The following is a 23,127-nucleotide window of genomic DNA, read 5'->3' as shown; positions in this document are numbered from 1 at the left end:
TTAAATTGAATGGAAGTGCTTGGAAAGTTTCATGAAAGCTTCAGCAAAGTAACTGGTATGTTCTTAGAAAGTATCGCATGAAGTCTTGAAGCCGTTACTTGGTGAAATCTTCAGTATTATTTGTGTTGCACAGCACTACCTAAAAACACATGATGATCTATAAACTGATCAAACCTGGGCTGGAATATTCTACATTTACTACAGATCATTTAAAATAAACACAAATTGTAATTGTTAAACATTTACTGTATTGGCATCTTTTGTCATATTAGAAAAGTATGTTTTCTGCATCTTTTGTTCTTAGTTTAGACATTTACTGTCAGACAAAAACAGTTTCACAATAACAAGAGCTGTCTTTCATCCGTAGGTTATTTCTGTTTAAAATATTTTGCAGGAAAGAAATCTATTCTGACATTCTTAATTTTAACAAACTGTATATTTGTGTGGAAAATACAACTAAAGCCACCTGTGAGTTCCTGTAGAATTTTAACAATGCACCGGAGCTGTCCAATAACTTCTGAGCATCATTGTGAGCGTACTCACTTGCACCATGCAGGCAAATAAAATCGGTCACCTCTGTGCTCATTGTTGAGAAACAGCCTTGTAATTTTCTACTTGCAGGGCAAACTAGATTGTAAAAGAAGTGTTTATCTATAATAACAATCTGCAGCTCCATTTCCCCGTGCTGATGCTCTGCCTCTCAGGCAAGAGAGCACCTCAGAGGCTTCAGTGGGCAGAGAAAGGCAGAATGCAAATCATCCCAGTTCCACCTATTGTGGCTCTGTTTCGTGGGCTTCCTAATTGTTTGCAGCATTAGCTTTTGCAAGGACTCCACACTGCTGCCCGAGTGGCACTAAGCTGTTTTTAGCTTTCCTCTGCGCAAGCTTGAAACTCTGCCCGAGAGCGGATGAAAACTCCCGTGCCAGCTGGGTTTAACATCTGCCTTAGAACTGAGATTCTGCAGGCATCAAGGCTCTGTTTGCCGATATTTCCAAGGAGCACAGAACACCGCTCTTTGTTGTTTTATTCTCCTCCTTCTTAGCCTTTGCGACGAACATGACACTTCTAGAGATTCGCCCTCCGTTTAAAAGACCCAATCAACATCCAAACTGTGGGTTTAACCTTAATTCAAGGCATGCAAGAAGAACAGCATGGTAGTTAAGTAAGAAACATGTAAATAATTCACTCATTTATAAAGCTGCAAGGAGCCGTCTGTGACTTAATGGCAGTATCCACTCATGTGCGGATCTGGCACTGTGACAGAATCAGGTTAAGAAGATAGAGGGAATAAAACAGCATGTCACTTCAGCAGGGTGACTCTAATAGCAGAGCAGAGCTTTGTCTAAGCCAGAGTAATGCTAAACCCCAGAGCTTAAGTTAGTACCCTGGTAAAGCTAATGAGTGTAGCTTATTATTTCTTTATTTCTCTCATGCACTCTGTATCCTTTTGCGTGCAGAACTGATGAGCAGTCAAAGATTAGTCAACAGGACTACGGCAAACTGCAGTATAAGGACTTCTCATTGTCTGTTTTATCGGTGCCATCTTGTTGTGCCATTGTTCATGAATAAGTCATCAGTCCTGCTCACGATTCCCCTCAGGCTTATTGCTCGTTCCACTGCCTCCGCTGCCCTGTAAACCCAGCTAAAGAGTTTATGGGAGATAAGAGGCAAAAGAGGTCGTGGGTCCAATAACTGTTTTTATCACCCGGGGTTCTGCAGCAGCGGCCGTTTTTATGTGCGAATCTGCCGGAAACCAATTCTTAATTAGAGAAGTTTGTGGACCCAGCAGCACAGGGCCTAATGGGGGAGTAAGAGGAATCAGAGATGGGGTATCTGTGGAGTTACTAGATTGTTTTGTAACTGTGCCTGATAGCGATGCAGAGACAACAGCAGCGATGAAGCAGGCCCTTTAAAATGTTTGGTTAGGTGCTGGAGCTGTTTGTCTAGACAAGCCTGAGTCCTTTTTTTAAAATGAGTTCAGCTTATTGATTTTCTAGGAGGCTTATCTTTATTAAAGGAGCCTGCCTTGTCAATGGAATTGCTGCCTTTCCCATCAAGGTGAGCCGATTCCATTTCCTATTATTGGGAGATTTTAAACGGCTGAGTTTAGAGGATAAGCAAAGTTTCAAACTAGCTAAAGGTTTGACGAAACAATATAAAGCTGGTTCTGTTTAATTTGATTAAAATCTAATACACTCACCACTTCCTGGTCCAACAAACTCCCACTGAAAAAAATACATATAAAATGTCAAGTACATTTATGCAGCAGGGACTAGGGACTGAGATGGCCTTGAAAAGATGGCAGAAATTTTTGTCATGAGTAATTTCAGTATATTTTTATCATGACGTAACAATTTATTCATATTCCATTTATAATTCACAACCAAGGCCAGAGAGTAAATAAGATGTCTATGAAACTGACAGTCTGCCTAACCTATAGATTTAGGACACCAAAGGTCTCGACTTGTTTTTTGAAAATTTGCAAAGGCCAAACTAAGACCCCATCTCCATGGAGACGATTTTAGGTGTATCTGCAAATGTTTTTTGTTGTTTAGGATGTGAATCCGCAAGGATTCGGCTTCTTGGAAAACCAGAAACGGTCGTTTTTTAAACCTGGTTCAGGACTGAATACATTTCGAAACACCAGTTTCTTGTTTCCATGTGAAACATGGCTTTTTTTTTAAAGGATGACACCGTCAGTCCTGTCGCAATACGCAATAAATCAATCACCTGCATGACGAATTAAAACAAGCTCAATAATTTCCATTTCAATGATTTATAATTTTTCTCTTTTCTGTCAATCTTTTCTACTAAAAATCTGGATGATAAAAGTTTTCAGTTTGTTGCTTTGGTCTCAACTAGCTTTTTGTTGGACAATTTTGTTTCCACAGACTTCATAATTCATATTATTTGTTGTTTCTGTTGTTTTGTCTATTTAAGATAAGATATACTAATTTAAATGTTGAAATTTCTACTACATTATTTTCTGTGGTGCCACTTTCTGTTGTGTGAACACAAATTTTTTCTTAATTGTTTCCGTGCTAGTCTCAATGGATAGACTCACCCAGTTGTTGCATTTAAACAAGAGTATAACTTAAGACTTTTTAAAACATATTTACTAGGAGCTCTAGTAAATATCTTAAGGATAGCCGTGCACCTTTAATTAAAATCTTACTCTATGCAACCCTTAAAAGTTTATCTATGCAGTTCTTGCTACATCATACTTAACATCTGTGTATGTAATAGATGATTTTTAAGATAAATTTTAGGTACTGAACAAAAATAAGTAATGAAAAATTAATTACAACCACACAGCAATATTATTAAAACCACATAATTTAAATAGGGGGTGTTTCGTTTTTTCTCCCACCTTTGACAGACGTGCGTTTGGGATAAAAGGCAAAAGTCACTCAGATTTTAATTAGCGGCTTGGCAGACATCTTTAACCAGTCGAGAGATAATGACTAGGATCTTGTGTTCCCAAGTTGCTTGCATATGAAAAGGGGGGAAAAATACGAAAATTAATTACTTATTTTCCCAGACGCAGACAGTGGAATCTTGTCTTTGATTGCATAGTTTGAAAAGTCCTTGATTATCCTAGCAATGAGGCACCGGTTAGGTCGGCAGAAAGTTCTGCGTTTTATGAGGGAAACGGAGTTCTGTCACACCGGTCCTGCTCTAAAACAAAGCCAGAAGGTTAGCCCCTTCAGAATGAAGTCCTAAATTTAGCAAACAGTGGAAGTGTGCTGCAATTCCCATCAGCTCCTTCTCCAAAGCCCAGATTAGCCATCTCTCTCTGCATTTAGGCACTGGATTGCTCCACAGTTTGTCTGATAATATCTGTTTCGAGCACAGACCACGCTTCTCTTGGTATTTAACAAAGATTAGCTTTAAATTGATGATTAACCTTTGTAATCCTGCAAGCATATCGAAAATGGCTTGCTTGTCTTTACCACAGCCCACAAAAGAGACGCTGCATTATCGTTCAGGGGAAAATTGAAGCTCGGAAAGCAAATGAGGCGGTGTTATCTGGCCGTTGCTCGGCTGGATAATGAAGACAAATCTCCAGACTAGGGAACCATCTCATAATGAATCCTAACAGATGATTTTTTTTTTTTTTGACTTCATAGCGTGAATCTTTTAATAAAACTCCAGTGTGACCCTGACAAGCTATTGGTGGCTGTGTCTTGCCAAACAGTCGATTTTCCTCACGGGAATAGGGAGCAGCCATTGTTTAGATGGCTGTATTAGTCAGTAATCAGACATTAAATGAGTAATTTCTCCATATTTAACTTCAACCGGGGAGGTAATGGTTTAATTTACTGGGCAATGAGTTTTCCCAAGCGGGTGCGCCTTGCATTAAATCACAGCATCTGTTGCTCCAACAAACATTCAGCTTAAAGACTTTTTTTCTCCAATCATTTCAAACACCAGCAGCTCAGAAAGAGAAGACCTGTCAGTAATTTACGTAAATTCTTCACCTTTCTCACCGTAAACCTCAGAGTCCATTATCAGCTCTTATATTGCATTTAGTCATTTATTCAATAAAGTTCAAATTCTCCTGCCAACAAGTCAATTTGGAGCTTATTTCAACTCTATGCCCTGATGTAAATATGCAACAAGGAGTTTAAAGAAATTGCAAATGTCCCTTTCAATAAAAATGTGATTAACTGATACTGTACATCAGCTGTGTAGCAGTAGTCATTGCAATAAAATGGAAAATGTTGTATAAGTTTAAATTGTAGATTTTTGTAAGTATATTTATAGTGACGTAATGTTATTTGAAGGTGCACCTTTTGAAAGTTGTGTCATTTTTCCCAGAAACTTTACTTTACCCCTGGCTCCAGCAACATTTGAGCTGGACAATACTAGGAAATTTGATTATAATATAACTGTTTCCAATCTTCTCAGTGACCTTTAGCATATTGCAACCAACAAACAGTGCATTCCAACAGACAGTGCATTCCAAAGCAGGTTTTTCAATATTATTCATGCAAACATAATTTTACAGTGATGATATATTGTGTCCTATTTAGTTAAATGTCCAAATGTTAAAAACTCTCCATTCTGTGGGACAAACAGAGGCAACATAGATGCTAATTTAGCAACCAAATGATAGAAGCTGATTTTAAAAAAGTGTTTTATTCGTTTTTGATATTAATATTTTATTCATGTTGAGGTTTTCTGTTGACCAGCCACTGGAGGTGCAGCGGGACACCAGCAGGGAGTATTTACATTTAGCTGAAGAAGCTAATATGTGCCCAAACTGGTTGCTGTAAATGGAGATGATTCATTAAATTTAGTTTTTAGTCACAAACACACTGATGAAACCTTTCGCACATTTATGTAATTTATCTGGCTTTTTGTCCAACTTCCACCTTAGGGTAGACGAGCAAAGATACGTCACACCTGTTGATGTCAGATTCATAAAATCAACATGTTCAAAGAATGAGACATTTACTCAATTTGTGAAAACCAAAAGAGGGATAATATTTTTTTTCCAAAATACTGCTGCTAAAATCTCATTTTGACGCAAAAAGGTTTAAAAACTAGGCACCAAGACCAACTTTAATATACAATAGCTATAATAACATCAACAGTTCATTTTATTACCAGTTAGTAGACTGACAATTTAAAAATAAATATTATTTCAATATAAAAAGCAACAAAATAATAACAGAGGCTCACCTTTCAGCATCATCTCTGAGAGACCAACTGAGACAATGAGTGTAAAGAGGTTAACGTATCAACGGCTGCTTAATCCAATCCTTACAGAAATCCGGAGCAACCAAGCGGATCACAGCCCACACACCACAATCCTATTGCTTTGCATTAAATGGATATAACATACGGAGGCGGACATGTTGCTTTAAAAAGTCCAGGTCAACGTCTCTCAGGTCTCTGGCCATGCCAACAAAATACAACAGTTTGTGTTAACTTCATGGCAGATTACCCGAGATTATTATTTAAAAAGTTAAAAAGAACTTCTGGATTATACAATTGAGATTATTCCAACCTCTAGAAAAATTTATCTGATGGACTTTGAGAAGAACAGAAGCTGGCCTGTCGCTTTAACAGAGTTTTCCACGTATTAATTTTAAGACTCAACCTAAATGAAATCTGAAAAAATATTCAAACTTGTAAACACTTTAATTTTGGGCTTCATGTCACATTCATAATATTTCATATTGCCAATCGTTCCAGTCTTTGGAAATGTACAAAATGCCAAGGTCAATAGAAGAAAACATTTTGAGTTGTATTATCAAAGTTAAAATAAATTAACTTTTTAATATTTTAATCATACACCTGTACAACTAATAATAAATTTGGAAAGTCCATTTTAAATGCGCTAAATTACATTTGTTTTCTTGGTATTTCCATGTTTTCACGTCTTACATGAAATGGTGCATCACTCCACTGCGTGAGAGGAGATTTGCTTGGGTTCAGATATCTCGTTTCAGCCATATGTGCTGATTTATTTTGGAGTTGATCTGCGAGTCTTTTAGCAGCTGAGTAAGAGAATTTAACAGATAGCGAGGTGTGATTTTTCTCCTGGTGAAATATGTTCCACATGTGTCTGAGGAGCTCCAGTGTTTCACCTAGAAATGTATTCACGCTGATTTTTTGTTTGTTCTTTGAGAACGTAGTTCCTTTTGGTTTTGTGTAACATTTCAAGGAAAGGTTAGGCAAATCTAAACTTCTACTGCCTTAACTGGAAGCAACTCTTGACATTTGTGCCATAAGAGAAGATTTTGTTTTCTCAACATAAATAAAAACATGTATTATCATTAACTTCCAGGATGAAAAACTCTTTGTTTAGCTTTCAGAAGCTTTGAAAACACAGCTAGATGCTCTATGAGGAAGTATAGGAAGACTATGGAACAAAGAAGGATACAGAGAAAAGGATCTGAATTAATGACGTCTTATTCATGCTGTTAAAAACGGATTTTGCAACAAACTCTGGAGCCTCGCAGGGAGCTGTCCGAGGTGCTGAAAGAAACTGTTCATCTTGTTTAGTTTTTTTTTGGAAGGAGAAAACCCTGGAGAGCTCCTGCCTTTCTGCTGCCCAGAGGGAAATACTGCTCCTCTTAAAACTGAAATTGAACTTTCCAAGATGTTGTTACTCTGTCTTTGGTTTTATCTCATTTTCTTTTTTTATGGCTAAAGGCAGAGAAGAGACACAGAGATACGCACATTTACACATCGCCATCCAGGTGTGTATGTGTTCAGGTCTGCAGCCAGAAAACAGCACAGCCATGGAGCCACGAAAAATATTTGTTAAAATGTACATTGTAGTTTTATTGCGCTCATATCCAGCGCCTTGTAAAACTATTTACCCTGTGAACTTTTAACATTGTGATGTTACAACCACAAGCTTCAATGTGTTTTATTGTGATTTTATGTAATAAAACCACCACAATGAATCGAGGAAATATAATATCCCAATATATGCTTTACACATTTTTCACAAATAAAAATCAAAAGTGTGTTATGGATTTGTATCCACTGCCCCGAAGTCAATACAATCTTTGAGTCTTTTTGGGCATGTCTACCAGCTCTGCCCATTTACAGACAAAGTGTTTTAGTCATTCTTTTTTTTTTTTGCTTGTTTTGTTTTTAAGTTGAGTTAGATTGGATGAACATCTGGAAACATCCAGTAAGATTCTCTCTGAGATGTAGGTCTATGCTGTTGCTAGGCCATTCTGAAACATGGATGTGCTTTGAAGTTTGATGTTCAGGGTCATTTTTCTGCTGGAAAATATTGTTTTTCCTCTTAAGTTTTCTGACAAGGTTCTGCATTCCTGTTCAGTTCCTGTCATCTTAACATTTATTTTTGTAAAAAGTACATACTCCTTACTTTTAGGCACATAAAGTAAAACAATGCATGCATACGCTACCCATAAAGTTGACAGCTTTTCTTTTATTTTTAGGAACAGTCCTCTTTGTTCTTGTGGCTTAACTTTCACTGTGGTAACTGTGGACGAGACTGGTCCACAAAGTTTTAAGATTTACAATTTATCTGTCATTTGACAAGATTGAAGAAATATGTTTTCCAACTTCGTAGAAATTGTGAAAAGAAATCAAGCTACTTCTGCAGTAGGAAACAAATGCTTTAAAAAACAAAATATTAGAGCACATGTAGATAAAAATCATTAAATTAATCTTGAGGCCAAGATAACCCCAAAGGCAAAATGAAGTAAACACATAAACTGTGCGTCTCTCCCAACTTGCATAAATATTTTGCAAGTTGGATTTCTCTGTATTGATGTTAGTATAGAACAAATACAAGAAGTCGCTGCTAATCTTGAATATTAATATCAAAGGAAATCACCATTCTCAGGAGGAGTCTATTTTAGCATACAGTCATTAGGAAAATCACAATGTGCTGAATTATTGTGCAACTGAATATAAACAAAAGAATACAAGTCATCTTACTCACTTATTTACTAAAGTCAACAAATAAGGTATTCAAAATGAACACTTTTTACATTCCTTAAGAGTTTAGGACACAACATCACTACATTCATCTGTCTGAGTTTTGTGTGCAGCAGCATCCAGAGCTGAAGAACTGAATAATCTTCCCTGGGGATGATTCTCATGATTCAGAACGGCCCAAAACGTCCTGCTTTGGTCTGAGTAACAAAGGGAGTCGTGTCATTATTCTGTCATCTCTGAGGCCTCTGCTGGCTAGCAAGGATGCTTGGGATGGCACATTGTGCCTTATAATAGAAAGAGTCTTCTTTTTTAGTATCTGTACTAAAAAAAAGACTATGGTTGAAGAAAATCTGCCTTTAAATTGTATTTCTAAGTCCAGCCTTGAGGTCTAAGCTCACTTGACTTGTTCATCATTCGTTCTAAACCTTTCCAACCGTAGCCTGAGCACCAGTAGTTACATTTTTAATTATTCTCTAGAACTTTTCAATTAGACTCTTCCTTTTCTGTGCATTTTCATAACTGTGCAACAAAATGTCACATTTTTCAATTACTATGTCTTAATAACTGAGAATGATACAGCTTTTTTTAAAGTGTTTATTCTGTGTCTGCTAATTCTGTTTGGCCCATTTTGACTAAGAAGGAGAAAGTAAATCCACTCTGAGTCAGAGGTCGATTCATTGACATTTTGACATTTCAAAAATCAGATTTTATTTTCAAACCTAAATATGTTTTTAAATCTGATTTCCTGTTTAGTTTTTTACATGAACTCTTTAACAAGTCCCATTTGGATCAAGATCCAGTCTACTGATGGGCAGCCAGTGTGTCTGTGGGGGTCAGAATCAGAGTATCAGTTAAAATCGGCTCTTTTTACAAATTCTCTGTGCTCTTATTTTTTAATAATGCTCACATTTTTATTTTTTGATAGCTTGCAATGCAAAGCTTAATATTGATCCCCGTCTCTTAACTCCAACATTTTAAATCTAAAAATGTTTGAGTCTGTCCAGGCAGAGCTTACTGTTTTTCTTGGACTTACCCATCTCCAATTCTTCACTAAATGTGGTAAAACATGAGCAGTTACAAAATATTTCAATAAGTCCATAACTTCTTTAAAATCTGTTTCAAGTTTAACCGTTTTTTTTTGTGTGACTTTCTTGTAAAAACAATTACTATTCATGAAGCAGATTTTCCAAATATTAATTATTGACTGTTGGTAGTTGTAAATGGTAAGAAGTGTGAGCAGCAATAATCTTGGGTGTGATCGTCTTTTCTTTAATTTTTATCCTCCAGGCTATGAAGTCATTTTATTATTGATATTTATTATGGATTTTTTATGTTCCTGATCGCAAGGCTGATTTTAGGTGAATTCTTTTAAATCCACACAGGCTCAAAACTAAACATGCAGGCATGCTGGTTAAATGACCTTGAGTAAAAGGTAGCTCCAACTCACTCTGCAGTTTCACCTCTATATTAACACACTATATGTTTTTCAAAACAACTTTATGATTCATCTGTATCAAGGTCTGGTTGGAACAACTACCTGCGTCCAGATTTCAAACATATGACTGAGAGCGTTACTTTCAGATGACAGAAAACTGATCAAATTGAAAAGGTGCCAACATGGAAAGAAGCGCGAGCTTCAAAATCAACACCTTCAAGGATAATTAAAGTTTGCAACCAATGCTGGTGTCACATAGCTTCTGGAGATGAGTTTGGTACTAAGAGGGACAAAAGCTTCTTTCAGACCGTACTTTCAATCAGCAATATAAAATACAAAGCAAAGACAGCTGCATCTTTATGCAAGTCTCCAGGTGTGATATGAGCAGCATTGTCCCAAAGTTTTTCTGCCTTTTGCAAATGTTTTAGATCTGCTCAACAAAGCAAATACACAAATAGGCAAATTTTTCACTAAGAATTTAGAGTTACATGACATTATCTGCAAATACTGAACCGTGTTTAAATAATTAGAGGGCGGTTTGTATTCTCCAGACACGTGGTGCAGTTTTATAACACAGTCATGTAACTATGCTACCCTCAGTTGTTAGGAAGATGCTGTATATACAAAAAACACATCTTTAAAGAAAAGACATTTGACTTTGCATCATAGACGTATCTGACTAATCAAAATTGGCATCTCAACAAAGCATCACCATGCCGACCAATGATGGGGTTTACAACCAGGAATGTTGTAGTTTGTATGAGTTCAGAAGGTGTTTGCTAATTGCTGCTGCCACTAGTCTAGTGGAGACTGCAGCTCTGAAGAGGAGATTTGTGGAAAGAGGCGGTGCTATGATGGAAAGCAACACTCTCTTTATGAGAGAATGACATTATAACATGATGTAAAGCTCAGAAAAGTCAGTTTTGCTCCATGCCTTCCCCCACTTCAAAACCAGAGTCCACATCAGAAAACAATCAGTTCAAAGGAGCTCTACCAGTTCAGCATCTTTTAGGTACTGAACTGGGAGTATGTCAGATGCTCGCCAATGGCTAAAAGAGTTAAGAGACATTTTGCCACACAATGAAGCCATTTGTATAAAAATCTAAGCCTGGATATATAATCTTTACCTTTGGTAGATTTGAGAAAATCTACAATAATTTCAAATTATCTAAATTATTTCCCCCAATTCTTTTTTTTTTAAAGATGTATTAAGCTGTAATGAGAAAAATTATTAAGTAAATCATTAAAGGCCCAAAAATGAGAAAGGCAGTCACATCCATGATGTGTGTACTTAAACTTCTGAATTGCAGAGTGTTTCTTTTTATATAGATGTTTCTTAATAAAGCCTATATGACAGACTATCAACAGTAATGATGAATAGAGCTGGCATGGGCCTGTCTCATCTGTGGCAGGCGAGAAACAAAAGTAATGAATAAATAACTTTTCCCATCATCAAGTGGAATGATAAATCTACTTTATAACACAAGGCAATGATGGCTGCATCGAGCCTTTCTTCGCCCTCTTGATGAAAAAGTGGCTTGCGAGATCTATTCACTCGGAGGCCCTTGCAATCTCTCTCGTCTCCTCGTCCGCCCACTCCAGTCCTCCGTCCCTTCACTTTCAGAATGGCAGTAAATTAAGCAGAAAACAACCTGTTGTTTGATGCCGTCATCAGACTCTTTGTGTCTTTAATAAGCCTTTCCCTAAAGGCTGAGCTCAGACACGGAGGCTTTTGATAATGAGGACACAGCAGCAGCACCGTGTCACACACACACTGTATGCTACCTTTTTCCTACATTTTTGTTAGCCGTCACGCTGAATTATGACTGGTGATGTATGGTGACAATCACATGGACAAATGTGGGACTTTGCACCATGGATTGCTGCCTACTGCGCAGTCATGAATTATGGAATTTGGCACAAATATGCAAATCTGAGTATTAGCCTAGTTATACCCTGGTACTGTAAGTTGCAGTCACTTATCTATTATGCATGAACTAAAGGACGGGAGTGAAGAGGTCCTGGCAGCCAGCTTCACAGCCCTTTCTCAGTTGCTCATTTTCACATCATGAAAGGACATGTAAAGCAGGAAAAGCTAGCTCCACAATGCTAACTCTCTGTGGCTCTGTTCCTCTGAAGGCTTGAGGGAGTGCAAGCTTGCCTCCACACTCAATTGCCAAGCTACTTAAAATAACAATGGCTTCCATAGGATTTGGAAGCCTGGAAGATATGCAGGGAACATGTAGAAGTTGCTGCTAATCCTCTAATTTCCTCCCACAGGGCTGATATGAAAATGCTGGTCTGATCAGTAATCACTCCACCGGGGAGCCAGACAGAAGATCCAGTCAACAAATAAAATAACCTCTGTATGACATTAATATCACAATGCTGGGTGGGTGAGGGATTGTGCCTGGGCGACCTAATCACAAAAGTACATCCAAAATAAACGGCCATCACAATGGAGGAGCTGCAAGATGCAAAAACTCAGATTTGACATCATGCAAGAAGTCCATGGAGAGGAGAGAAGTGACGACTAAATTCAGAAGTTTGAAAGTGACCTGAATGAATATTAGCAAGAATATCAACCAATTATCAAACACATGACAGCAGACTGCGTCTATTTAGCAGCTGTATTTAAAAAAATGTCACCACTCACACTGAACCAACAGACTGTAGTATTTGTTCAAGTTGATCTCTACTTATAAAAACAATGTTTTGTTAGCAGTGAAGTTAGTAAAAACAAGAACTTTTGTATTAATTTCAAAACATACAAACACTTAAAACATTATACCTATTCCACACATAATCTCAAAGCACTGCAGAGTAAATGAAACAAAAAATAGACTCAAGACCAGGAGCAGGTAAATTCAGCTTGACAGACAATAACTTTTCATCAGTCAGTCAAAAGAAAAAACAAACAAATATGCTAACAGCAACACTCTTCTATGTGGATGTCGCTACAAAGTGAAGGCTAAGTGAGCTATCAGTATTAGTGAGGTGTTTTTTTTAGAGGAAGCACGAAACCTGTTGAGAGGTATTTATAACAAAGTCTAAAGTCAAGATTTGTGGGAACACTAACTGATAATGTAAGTAGCAGATTCAAGTCAGGTTTAGCTCAGATATGTACCACAAAACAAACGTTAAAGTAGGAAGCTAACATGGAGCCACATTAGCAGTGTTGTAGTCATTTTGTGCTCTAAGCTGCACCTGGCTAACATCTGTTGTCCCGCAGACTGTTCACTGTCTGTTTTATCATTCAGCTCATTAACAGTTTAGGACAAAAAAATTCTTATCCCATTGTGATTAGATTTGCTGTTATATGTGAAAGAGTTTAAGAACTGTAAATGACACCTTAATGAGAGCTCCTCTGGGAAACCCCATGCCGTTTCATTACCTAAGCATCTGCTGCTAATTGTGATCATCTTTAAAGATAAAGTCCCCATAAGAAAAATTACTTCTCTTCTGAACAGCTACAAAATGTTATTTCATATAACCAACATAATGTGTGTTAATACTGTGTTATGACAACAGTATTAACATTTTCCTCATCACTCACTAATTCGTCTCTGTATCAGTTCTTGTGTATTCTGCCTGTTATTCTCCTCTTTACTGTTTTTAATCACAGGAAGTCATTTTGTTGCTATGTTGATCTCTGGAGCTGCATCACCGACGCTACGCTTAGCTGAATGTTTTTGTCCGCTTCTGTATCAGTGTCATATTTCCTTCTTACTTTTTGAAAAACGTCATTGTCTTGTCAACATTTTGTGCTAAGCCCAAAAATGCACTAAAAATAGAAAAGTGTTACACGATGGTGAGATGAGTCCTCTGAAAGCATCTGGAGTACCTCAAACTCCTGCCTGGTTAGTTTTGTTACGTATGCTACAGCTACAAATGCATCAAAGGTTTCAACATAATGGTGCACAGTTTTGCAAGGCATTGAAATTCAAGACATGCCCAAAATATTACCATTATTACTCCTACAGCTGAGGTGGATTGTTTTCTGTTGTTTGCAAACTACAATTTCACCATTAGGTGTCACTAGTGGCCGTTTGTTGAAAGGAGGTATTACCTGTCAAAGATGGTGTAATATTAAAGCTCAACATTAATTCAGCTGCAGATATTGCTCAGATAGTCAGAGATTTAACTTTTTCCCAAACTTTTTTTAGAAAGAAAATATTACACTTTGTGCCAGATTTATAAAGACAAATAATTAAATGCAAATTTCCCATTTATCTGACCTAGATAATTAATACGCTTTTTACCTGCCACTGCATTCAGACACATATGATTTGCTTTTCTATTTTTTTCAGCTACACCTTACCTTTACCTCAGATTTGCAAATGTTATTGTGCACTTTTGACAGCATCTAAAGCTGGTTCCATAAAGGCATCTAAACCAGCCCCCACAATAAGGAAAAGAGAACAACTCTGGAATTCATTTGCATTTTTAACAAATCTCATGTATGCCCTAGCTAATAGTTTTCATCCTTTAATTTGGCAAACAGAAACTCATCAAATATTAATCCCATTCTCTTGTTAGTTTGGATTGCTTGTGATTAGGAGAACATGTGGAAAAGAAAATGCACTTTTGTTTTGTTTTTGTTTTCCTCCTCTCCGCTCAAGTGGAGCCAACTGGATAAACTCCATCAAACACAAACCTAATAACGAGATATTGTACACAAGAAATGGCTTCTTCTCTCTTTTTTTTTCTGTCATTCTCATATGGAACTCTGCTCATGTTGCTGTGTACACTGACCCGCCGTGTTTGTCCAGCCATACATCACAAAGACACCTCGAGGATTCCCGGGGGGATTTAGAAATCGTAACACATCTTCAGACCACTGCCATCGTTACGGCCAGAACCAGAAACGCTTTCTTACTGTCGGTTTGTCATCTCTGGAACCCCAGTCCTGCTTCTAACAATTAGCTTCAGGAGAAAATAAAAACAAATAAAAGTGGGGTTTTTTTCTGGTTAAAAAGAGGAAACACTTTATCCATCCAGGTTGATTAGTTTGGTATAAAAATAATGAGGATGAGTCCACTTTCACTGTCCTTTACTTTCATTAAACAAATCATTTTCTTACCAAATTATTCCCTCTTACACAAGTCTTTTGTTTTATTAATGTATAAAAACACTTTTTCTTTACACTGCAAGTCACATTTATTGGGACTTAACATCAAGATGTGCAAAAAGCATTAAAATATTTTATTGTAGTAGCATAATCTCACACTGAAAAGATTAAGGGAGTCAAACTTTAATTATTATTTTTGCTTTACAACATTTATTCATTGGTTCATTTTTACAGAATCACAACTTCAACAATTTATTGGCATCAATATAGCATCTAAAAATTGTTATGAATAATTGGTGACACTTTGTGTCTAAAACTATTAGGGTTTTTAAAATTTCCCTTACATCCTGCTCACTTTGATTGGGAAAAGTTTACCTTTGGTTCTTGTCCATCCTAGTGACCAGTGGGTACAAACAATCATCTTTTTGGATTTTTCCACCAAAGCGGTTAGAACCGCTGGAGACATTATGCAACTGGTTTTCAACAAGCATCTTGGTTACTGTTATTGTACTATGTAAAAATCTCTGACAGTTTTATTTTGTATTTTTGTGTTGGTGAAACTGCAAGGAAGCAGTTTAACTGCAAACATCGCATCATTTTATGCCAGCATTCAAACAAACAGAGAATTCACTACAGGATTTATTATGGAAACATCAGCTGTTAGCTCTGGTCTTTGCTTTAATGACTCACTTAAACTCTGTGAGGAGTTAGATTAAAAAAAAAACAGGAAGACTGAGTTCATGTTATTCCATGACTAATCTAACTTTTTCTCATATTTGGACTTACTTGTGAGTTTCAAACTTGGCAGTCAACAATGAGGTGAAAGATGGAACATACTGTAGTTTAGGCCGTGAACTCGAGCTGCGCTGCTGTTTCAGAATCTACGAAGTCTAAACAATTTGGGTGGCCATGAGATGCAAAGCATGCTGCATGTCATGTGGAGATTCTCCTTGTTTCTGATTCTCTGAGGTCAGAGGCCATCTCCTCACTTTCTACTATCCAGAAGACAGAAATGTTCAGGGGTGCAGAGATGCTCTCATTGCTATGGTTGAAAACCACAGCCACTGAGTGATAGCAGTGGTTAAATGTCAAACTTTACTGTATCGACTAATCTAGATGTATTCAAACATTTACCATTGGTGCCAGAGTCAGAGCTCACAACAGTGGGATACACAAAGAACGGCGCTAAGCAAGCATAGGGCCAGTTTAGAATTAGAATCTGTTTGTGGAGGCATCCCTGGGGAAATGTTATATCTAAGAGAAACAGAAATTCATAAATTATTAATGTAAAGTTCCTAGAGGCTTATCATCCTCAAAAAGTGAAGTATAAATTAAAATAGTGCTTCACTTTCATTTTACTTAATGGTTAATTAAAAGGCACCAATAATAGTGCCACTGGTGATTTTGGTTGAAAGTTATTTCTATACATGTTTTTTTTTCCCACCCAAATAAAAATGTTTTTCTTTCAAAAATGTCCTGTGTGTGAAAATACTACAATACAATGTTTTTATTCCATTTCATTTTAAGGGTTTTACACATCTTTAAAGGGAGGCATTAGATGTCGTTAGTATATTTAACAAATTATTTTGTATTGTATGGCTCTTTCTATGCATAGACTCACAACAAGACTTTTATTCTGACAAATATGCAATATAACTGAAAGTTGGTTTCATACAGATCAAAAGAAGCGGTGAATTACCATTTAGACTTAACATGTCTCAGTGTAACGAGCTGTCGGAACCTATGAAGAGCTGCAAGAACATCATCAACCCACTTCTTCCTGTGGAGGATTGTTGTGCAGCTTCAGCTTGAACAGCTACAAAAAGGTTGAACCTATTTTAAATACAAACCAATTAAAAACGACTTTTAGCTGCAGGACAGGATCAGGCTGGATACTGACAAACAGCACCTTATGTTTCATTTAAATTTCATTACACAACTTATTCCAGTCAAATACCAACTAATGCCTTTGAGAAATTGAGCGAGCTCAAGGCACCGGCTCGAATGAAGCCAACACCCACATGCTCATAATCAAAGGTGAATTGTTGCACAGCCTGTGGCAATTTGCATCCAGTGGAAATTCACTTGGCTTGGTCTGACATCAGATATAGGAGATGTGATGCTGTGAAGGGTAGGCAGTGTGTGCAGGGCCACATTTCCACCAAGAGCTGGAGAGTGGTAATTATCATCAGCTGCTCTTGTCTGATTGAGTCTACCCTGCAACTACAGCATGAGATTAGTCACTTTTTATACTTGCAGCAGTGTTCAGGGCTGGATGAAGAACTTTGCTTCATCTTTAAATGCTGTAACTTCACAAATTTTAGGGGAAACTTTTAAAGAAACTAGTTTGTGCCACACTGAAAAGAAGATAATCCTACAGAACAATGTGCTCCTCGGAGCTTCTGCAGCTAATTTATTGAATGTAGCATTTTAACTAGCTTGATCAATACTCTATTACAGAGGGTTTAAATGTGAACTGCAGAGAGAAGACAAAGCGCTCAACTGAGTGACAGACAAGCTCAGACACAACAGATGCAGCTCAGCCCAAAACAGATTACTGGATTTTTATTCCTGCACATTAAATGTTAAATGATCTTTTAGTAAATCGCTGCATGAAAGCATCGCTCAGTGTCTTTTCACATAGATAAAGTAGAATAAAACATTGGTTACCTCTTCCGGCGGGTTTGGTGCTGGTCTGAGCGCCTCTCGGGTCTCAGGAGCGGAGGATGTAGATGATGCTGAACACCGGAGCGCGCTCCTGCGTCCCGCCGGTCCCCGCACAACAAACGCGTCCGTCCCTTCCCACGGCCACTGTCATCACTGAGTCGGTTCGGAAGCGAGCAGACTACCAGCTGCCAGAACGGAGCGCTTGTTTATTCAAAGCAGACGACTCGGCTCCGTCTCCGAGGCTGTGTACAGGAGGAGCGCCGTGGCCACGCCACTGCCTCAGCTTTGCGTGGCAGACAGGAGGGAAGCGGGGAGGAGCCGTTTCCCGTGTGACGATCAGGGCAAGGTGCTCCACTCGCTGATGCGCTGTGCGCCTCAGCAGAACCGTTTCTGCTCAGCTTGTCTTTCATATTTCCTTAAATAGTTTGTGCAGCTTGTTGTTAGGTTCTATTTTTGGTTTTACGTACATAGCAACCCACCAACGAGTCCAAACTGTTTACAATGCCATGTAATATTGAAAATGAGTAATTCAAGAGGTAAATTTAAAATTCTTTAGAATAATATTTATGGCTAATGAAAAAAAATCATTTTCTCAAACAACGTGAGCATACAGAAGCATTCGGCTTCTATGCACCACAAATCTGGAACAAACTTCCGGAAAATGGTAAAGCATCTGAAACCCTGAGATCCTTTAAATCTAGACTAAAATCCCACCTGGTAAGAGTTGCTTTTGCACCATAATTAATTAAACACTGACCAACATTTTGATGAGGAAATACGTGGAAAAATCTAAAGCACTTTAAACTGCCATGTTGCTGAAATGTGATACACAAATAAAATTTGATTGATAAGTCATTTTAAACTTTCATTCTTATGGCCTATCCATTAAGAAGACTGGAAACTTTATATTTGCCCCCTAGATCATTGTCTTTAGCACTTTTCCAAAGTTTGGGTATTAAGAGATTCATAGAGCGTGGGGTAGATTTATTACAGAGCAAAACGTTTTAAAAGTTTACTTCTGGTGATTTTCATGATTGGCTTTGAGCGCATGAAAATCTTAAAGTTGAGTTCTTCAGTTATTTGGGGCTGGGAGGTCAGACAGCCTCAGGGCAGCTGTGGCTACTATCCAGTAGCTTGCCACCATCAGCGTGTGAAAGTGTGTGAAAATGTGTGAAAGGGTGAATGCCAGTGAAGCACTTTGGGGTCCTCTGGACTTGATAAAAATGCTATACCATTTACAGGTCAAAATGTATTAAGTTCTTTACTATAATGTGTATTGACAAGTGATTTTATGAAAAACAAATATTTTCTAAAGTGGGTTTAAAATTTTCCCAGATTCAAGACGATGCAAATAATTATCAGGCTTTTACTTTCATTTTTTTATTCACATTACAGATCAAATACTTGCTCAGGGGATTCTGTGGAAAGGCTTTTAATTGAAAAAGATGAGGCAGCCTTGCTGAGCAGCTTGTATGTGACACAGGTTATATTTTTGAGAGCTGCTCCAAACGGCCGGGAGTGAACCGAAGCTGTGAGCCATATTTTACAACAGATCATTTCAATATGGAGCGCAGATCATTTCATTCAAAACGTTGAGCTTGGTGGTTCAAATGAATAGCGCCTCTAAATGATGACTCAAACATTTTCATGTTTCACTGTCATAAAGCATGTGAATTCTTGAACTGGTTTCAGAACATCAAATCTCCCGTTTGTCTAGAAATGGTATCAGACATTTCACGGGTATGTGTTTATAACTAAAAATCTGAAACATTTCAGTTTTAATTTTTCAGTCATGAATAGAAAAAACAGAAATGCTCATCTCTTCCTTTATGCCACGTATTGCCTTTAAATGTTTAACTGCAGCAAAACTATATTATACATCTATTGTTTTTGGAGGGGACAAAAGTAATCACTCACCTTCCAAATCTCAGCAATACACAGCATTACATGAATTATTAACAGCACAACTTCACTGATCTTACAAACAAGAAAAGGGTACAAAAGTTAAAATTTATTGTGGATTTTCACTCATTTTCTCTGGGTCAAAATAAATCATTTTGGTTAAAATATATGCATACACGCCCACAAAAAAAATTCAATCCCACAGCAAGTTGCATCTCTATCTCATTCCTTTTGTAGCTGTCAACAAATATTTATTATTTGACCATTCTTCTCAGTTTGAATCGCTGTCCTGTTAAAACATCCAGCTGTGTTTAAGTTTCAACCATTAACTTGTTAAACTAAGGAGAATCCAAAGACTAAAAGGAAAGTCATTCATTATTCCATCCACTCTATGCAATGTGTCAGAACCTGTGGCAGGTAAAACTTTCACAGCATGGCATTCCCGCTACCACCTTTAGCTGCAAGTACAGCGATTTTTAGGCTTAAAAGTGACTTTTCCAGACATTTTTCTCTTCACTTTGACCAAGTAGCTCAATCTTTGTTTTGTCAAACCATAAAACGATTCTCCAGCAGACATTTCTCTGCCCTATGTAGGCAACTGCAAATTTCAGTCGAGGTTGAAGGTGTTTATCTTGGAGCAGGGGCGTCTTATTGTTAGTCCCAGATTATGAAGTCATGATCTGGGTTCACTGCAGATTAGCCATGAGCTGCTTTTCTGGTTTAAAGTAAACTTAGGTTTTAAAAAGTTGTGGTTTCAATTCCACAAATTTTTTTCACTATACCTCCCAGGTTAAAGTCATTTTTAAGTACGACAGAAAAAATGCTAGAAAGATTGGCAATTCATTAATTCTAAGATGAGCGCCATTTTTTGTTAAGTGAATTTCTTAATACTATGTCATAAAGCCATTCAACCAAAGTATAAAAAATGTTAACATTTAAATAGAAGGATGTTAAAAGAGTGGCGGTAAACTTCTGACTGAACTATTATAGTTTATCAGCATAAAAAGTTTTTAAAATTAGCATAAAGGCTACATTTGATGAGATGTCAGCCCCATAACCTAGTGAGGAAATGAACTCAGATGTCTAATAGTCAAACGGTGGGCCATGAGAATACTTCATTATGTTGATGCTGATGATGTTGTTAAAGAGCTGCGTGGAAGATATCATTCCAGCCACTGACATAGACTGTGACTCAAGACATTTCCACATACATCAAACCATGCGTCCTGTCTCTACAGAATGTTTCATTATAGATGCCATGGGAATCTAACAGAGGAAATGTGCTGTGACCAGGAAATGTGCTGAATGTGCTGGGAGGAAATGTGATAATATAGTATAGTTGCTTTTCTGCAGTATAATCATCATTATCGTTATAGACAACATTAATGTGGACCCAATCCATACCAGGAAAAGGCTACAGTCTTTATTACCTGCACGTTTCCTCTAATTTCTTCTTTTTATTCTGTAATATTGGGAAATGACCAGAGCTCTCCCACAATTAACACTAAAACGCAGTGTTTTGCGAGGGCTTCAAACCCTTCAAATGTTTCACATTTTTGTCTTGTTAAAAACACAAACGTAGATTAAAATTATCACCATTTTAGATGACAAACCAACAAACGTATTTATGGAGTGGAGAGAAAAAAGATGGATGATTTTATAGATATAACTTTTAAAGGTGTGGTGTGCATTTGTACACATCATCTCTGAATCAGTGATTCAATGACCCACCTTTTGGGGTGTGCCTCAAACACATCTAGAGATTTAAAAATAATAAAAAAAAAAGGTTTGAAATATGTGAAAAATATCTCAAATTCAGACAGGTGCACGTTGAATGTCTGTGAAAATTAAATTTTAAGTTTGGCCACAGACTCCATATTAGGTCTGAACTTTAATTGGGTCATTTTACAACATCCATGCACCCAGCTCTTCTTGTGTATATTTGCTGATCCTTGCTGAGTCTCAGCGGGGCTGGTGTCTGTCTCCAGTAGTCATTGGACACAAATCCATGGCACATTTTAAAACATGAATATTCTCCAATCTGAACCATAACATTCTAACTTAGACTGTGTATTTTGAGCCACTGTCTTGCTGGAAACTGAACTTCAGCCCCAATTTGCAGGTTGTCACTGGGTTTCATGCAGGGTTGAATTATCACTGATACATGTTGGTCTCTTCTGATCAGATCTGATCTTCTGATCTCTTTTTCTCATGTCTGCTAGATCTCCTACACCCCATACCATACAAAACCAACCCAAACTATACAAAACCAAACCATACCAAGCCTATCCAAACCATACCAACTTTACAAGAGGCTTCTTAAAGGGTTTTTTTCAGGCCATCAGATTTATGGAGTATGCTACTAATAGTCCTGCATCAAACTGATGTTCCCACCTGAGCTGTGGATTTCAGCAGCTCCTGAAGTTACCTTGGGTCTTCTGACTGCTGCTGAAATCAATGGTGGAATAAAATAATTATTCACAGTGTGTTTACTTATATCCAATAGTTTATTAAACCATTTACAGGATTATTATTACTTATATGGGTTTGTTTTCTGCTAAGACTGTCTGTGTCTCTTGCAGACAGAAACTGCAGCTCTCTACAGGACACAGAAAAAGGCCAACCCACAGGCCCTATTGCTCCTTTTTAGGTCTTCAAGCTTCTTGCTGCCAGACAACAGACTAAGAATAAATAATTATCACACTTTGACAGCCCCATCTTTCCTGTGCATGTATACTAAAACATTATGAGCAGGCAAACAGAAAAGAGGAAGTAACTGTTCTTAATTATAGATCCACCCTGTAAGCTGTCTTGACTTTATTCCTTTCCATCTTTGTACATGTGTTAATTTTGGGTATGTGTTTAACGCCCTCTGATATGTTCCTTTTTGGGGTGTATAAACCCTCTGAACTCACAATGTCAAGTTCAGAGTTTGTATGACAGTCTAACTGAATGCAATCTCTCCGCCTCAGCTAAGGTGTTTTATGTTTCAATAAAGCTGTTTGTTCTTTTATTTGTATCCTGGTCTCACAGGTTTTCCCACTTATCACAACACTCTGCTTGCCCGGGCTGTCAGTCTAGGTTGTTGGACATATTTTGTGAGTAGGTTTGCATTTTAGTCATACTCTTTCAAAAGATGGATTGAACTGTACTCTGGGACATGTTCAAAGTTTGGGATATTGTCTAAACAGTTGGTGAAACGTAAAACCGCTTTAATCCTCTTCAGGACTTTCTCCCTGCTTGTCTACTGTGTTCTTTGGTCTTCATGATGCCGTTTGTTCTCTATGCTTGCCTAACAAACTTCTGAGGCCTTCACAGAAGAAATGTATTTATGCTGAGTTTAAATTATATACAGGTATGTACTGGTTCAGTGACATCTGAAAGCATTTGTTTGCTGTATTTTAGTTAGAGGGAATTAGAGTAAAAATAATCTTAAAGCCATGTGTCATTTTACTTCCATGGTTGTGATTTTAGGTAAAAAATAAAGTAATCTTTGTGCAGGAGAAGAGTGAGAAGCTTAACCATTTGCATAAGTGTGTAACACTGAAAAACAGAGATTTTCAAGCTGGTAGGGTATAATGTCTGAAAGAAGACAAAGAAAGGGTCAGATATGCCT

At 37.5% G+C, this 23,127-nt stretch overlaps 1 protein-coding gene across 1 annotated transcript in view; it reads right to left on the bottom strand.

The window, feature by feature from the left end:
• hs3st1l1 (heparan sulfate (glucosamine) 3-O-sulfotransferase 1-like1) overlaps positions 1-17,961 on the bottom strand; it is a 30,294-nt gene extending 12,333 nt beyond the window's left edge. The window contains exon 1 of the mRNA XM_032554115.1: positions 17,613-17,961. The gene's annotated coding sequence lies outside the window, so the exon portion shown is untranslated. The remainder of the gene's footprint in view (positions 1-17,612) is intronic.
• Positions 17,962-23,127: the final 5,166 nt, after the last annotated feature.

Source organism: Xiphophorus hellerii, chromosome 22 (assembly GCF_003331165.1).
Source record: "Xiphophorus hellerii strain 12219 chromosome 22, Xiphophorus_hellerii-4.1, whole genome shotgun sequence".
In the NCBI taxonomy this organism is placed as follows: domain Eukaryota; kingdom Metazoa; phylum Chordata; class Actinopteri; order Cyprinodontiformes; family Poeciliidae; genus Xiphophorus; species Xiphophorus hellerii.
Note: the sequence above shows the minus strand (reverse complement) of the source record. Positions and strands in the feature narration are given on the sequence as shown.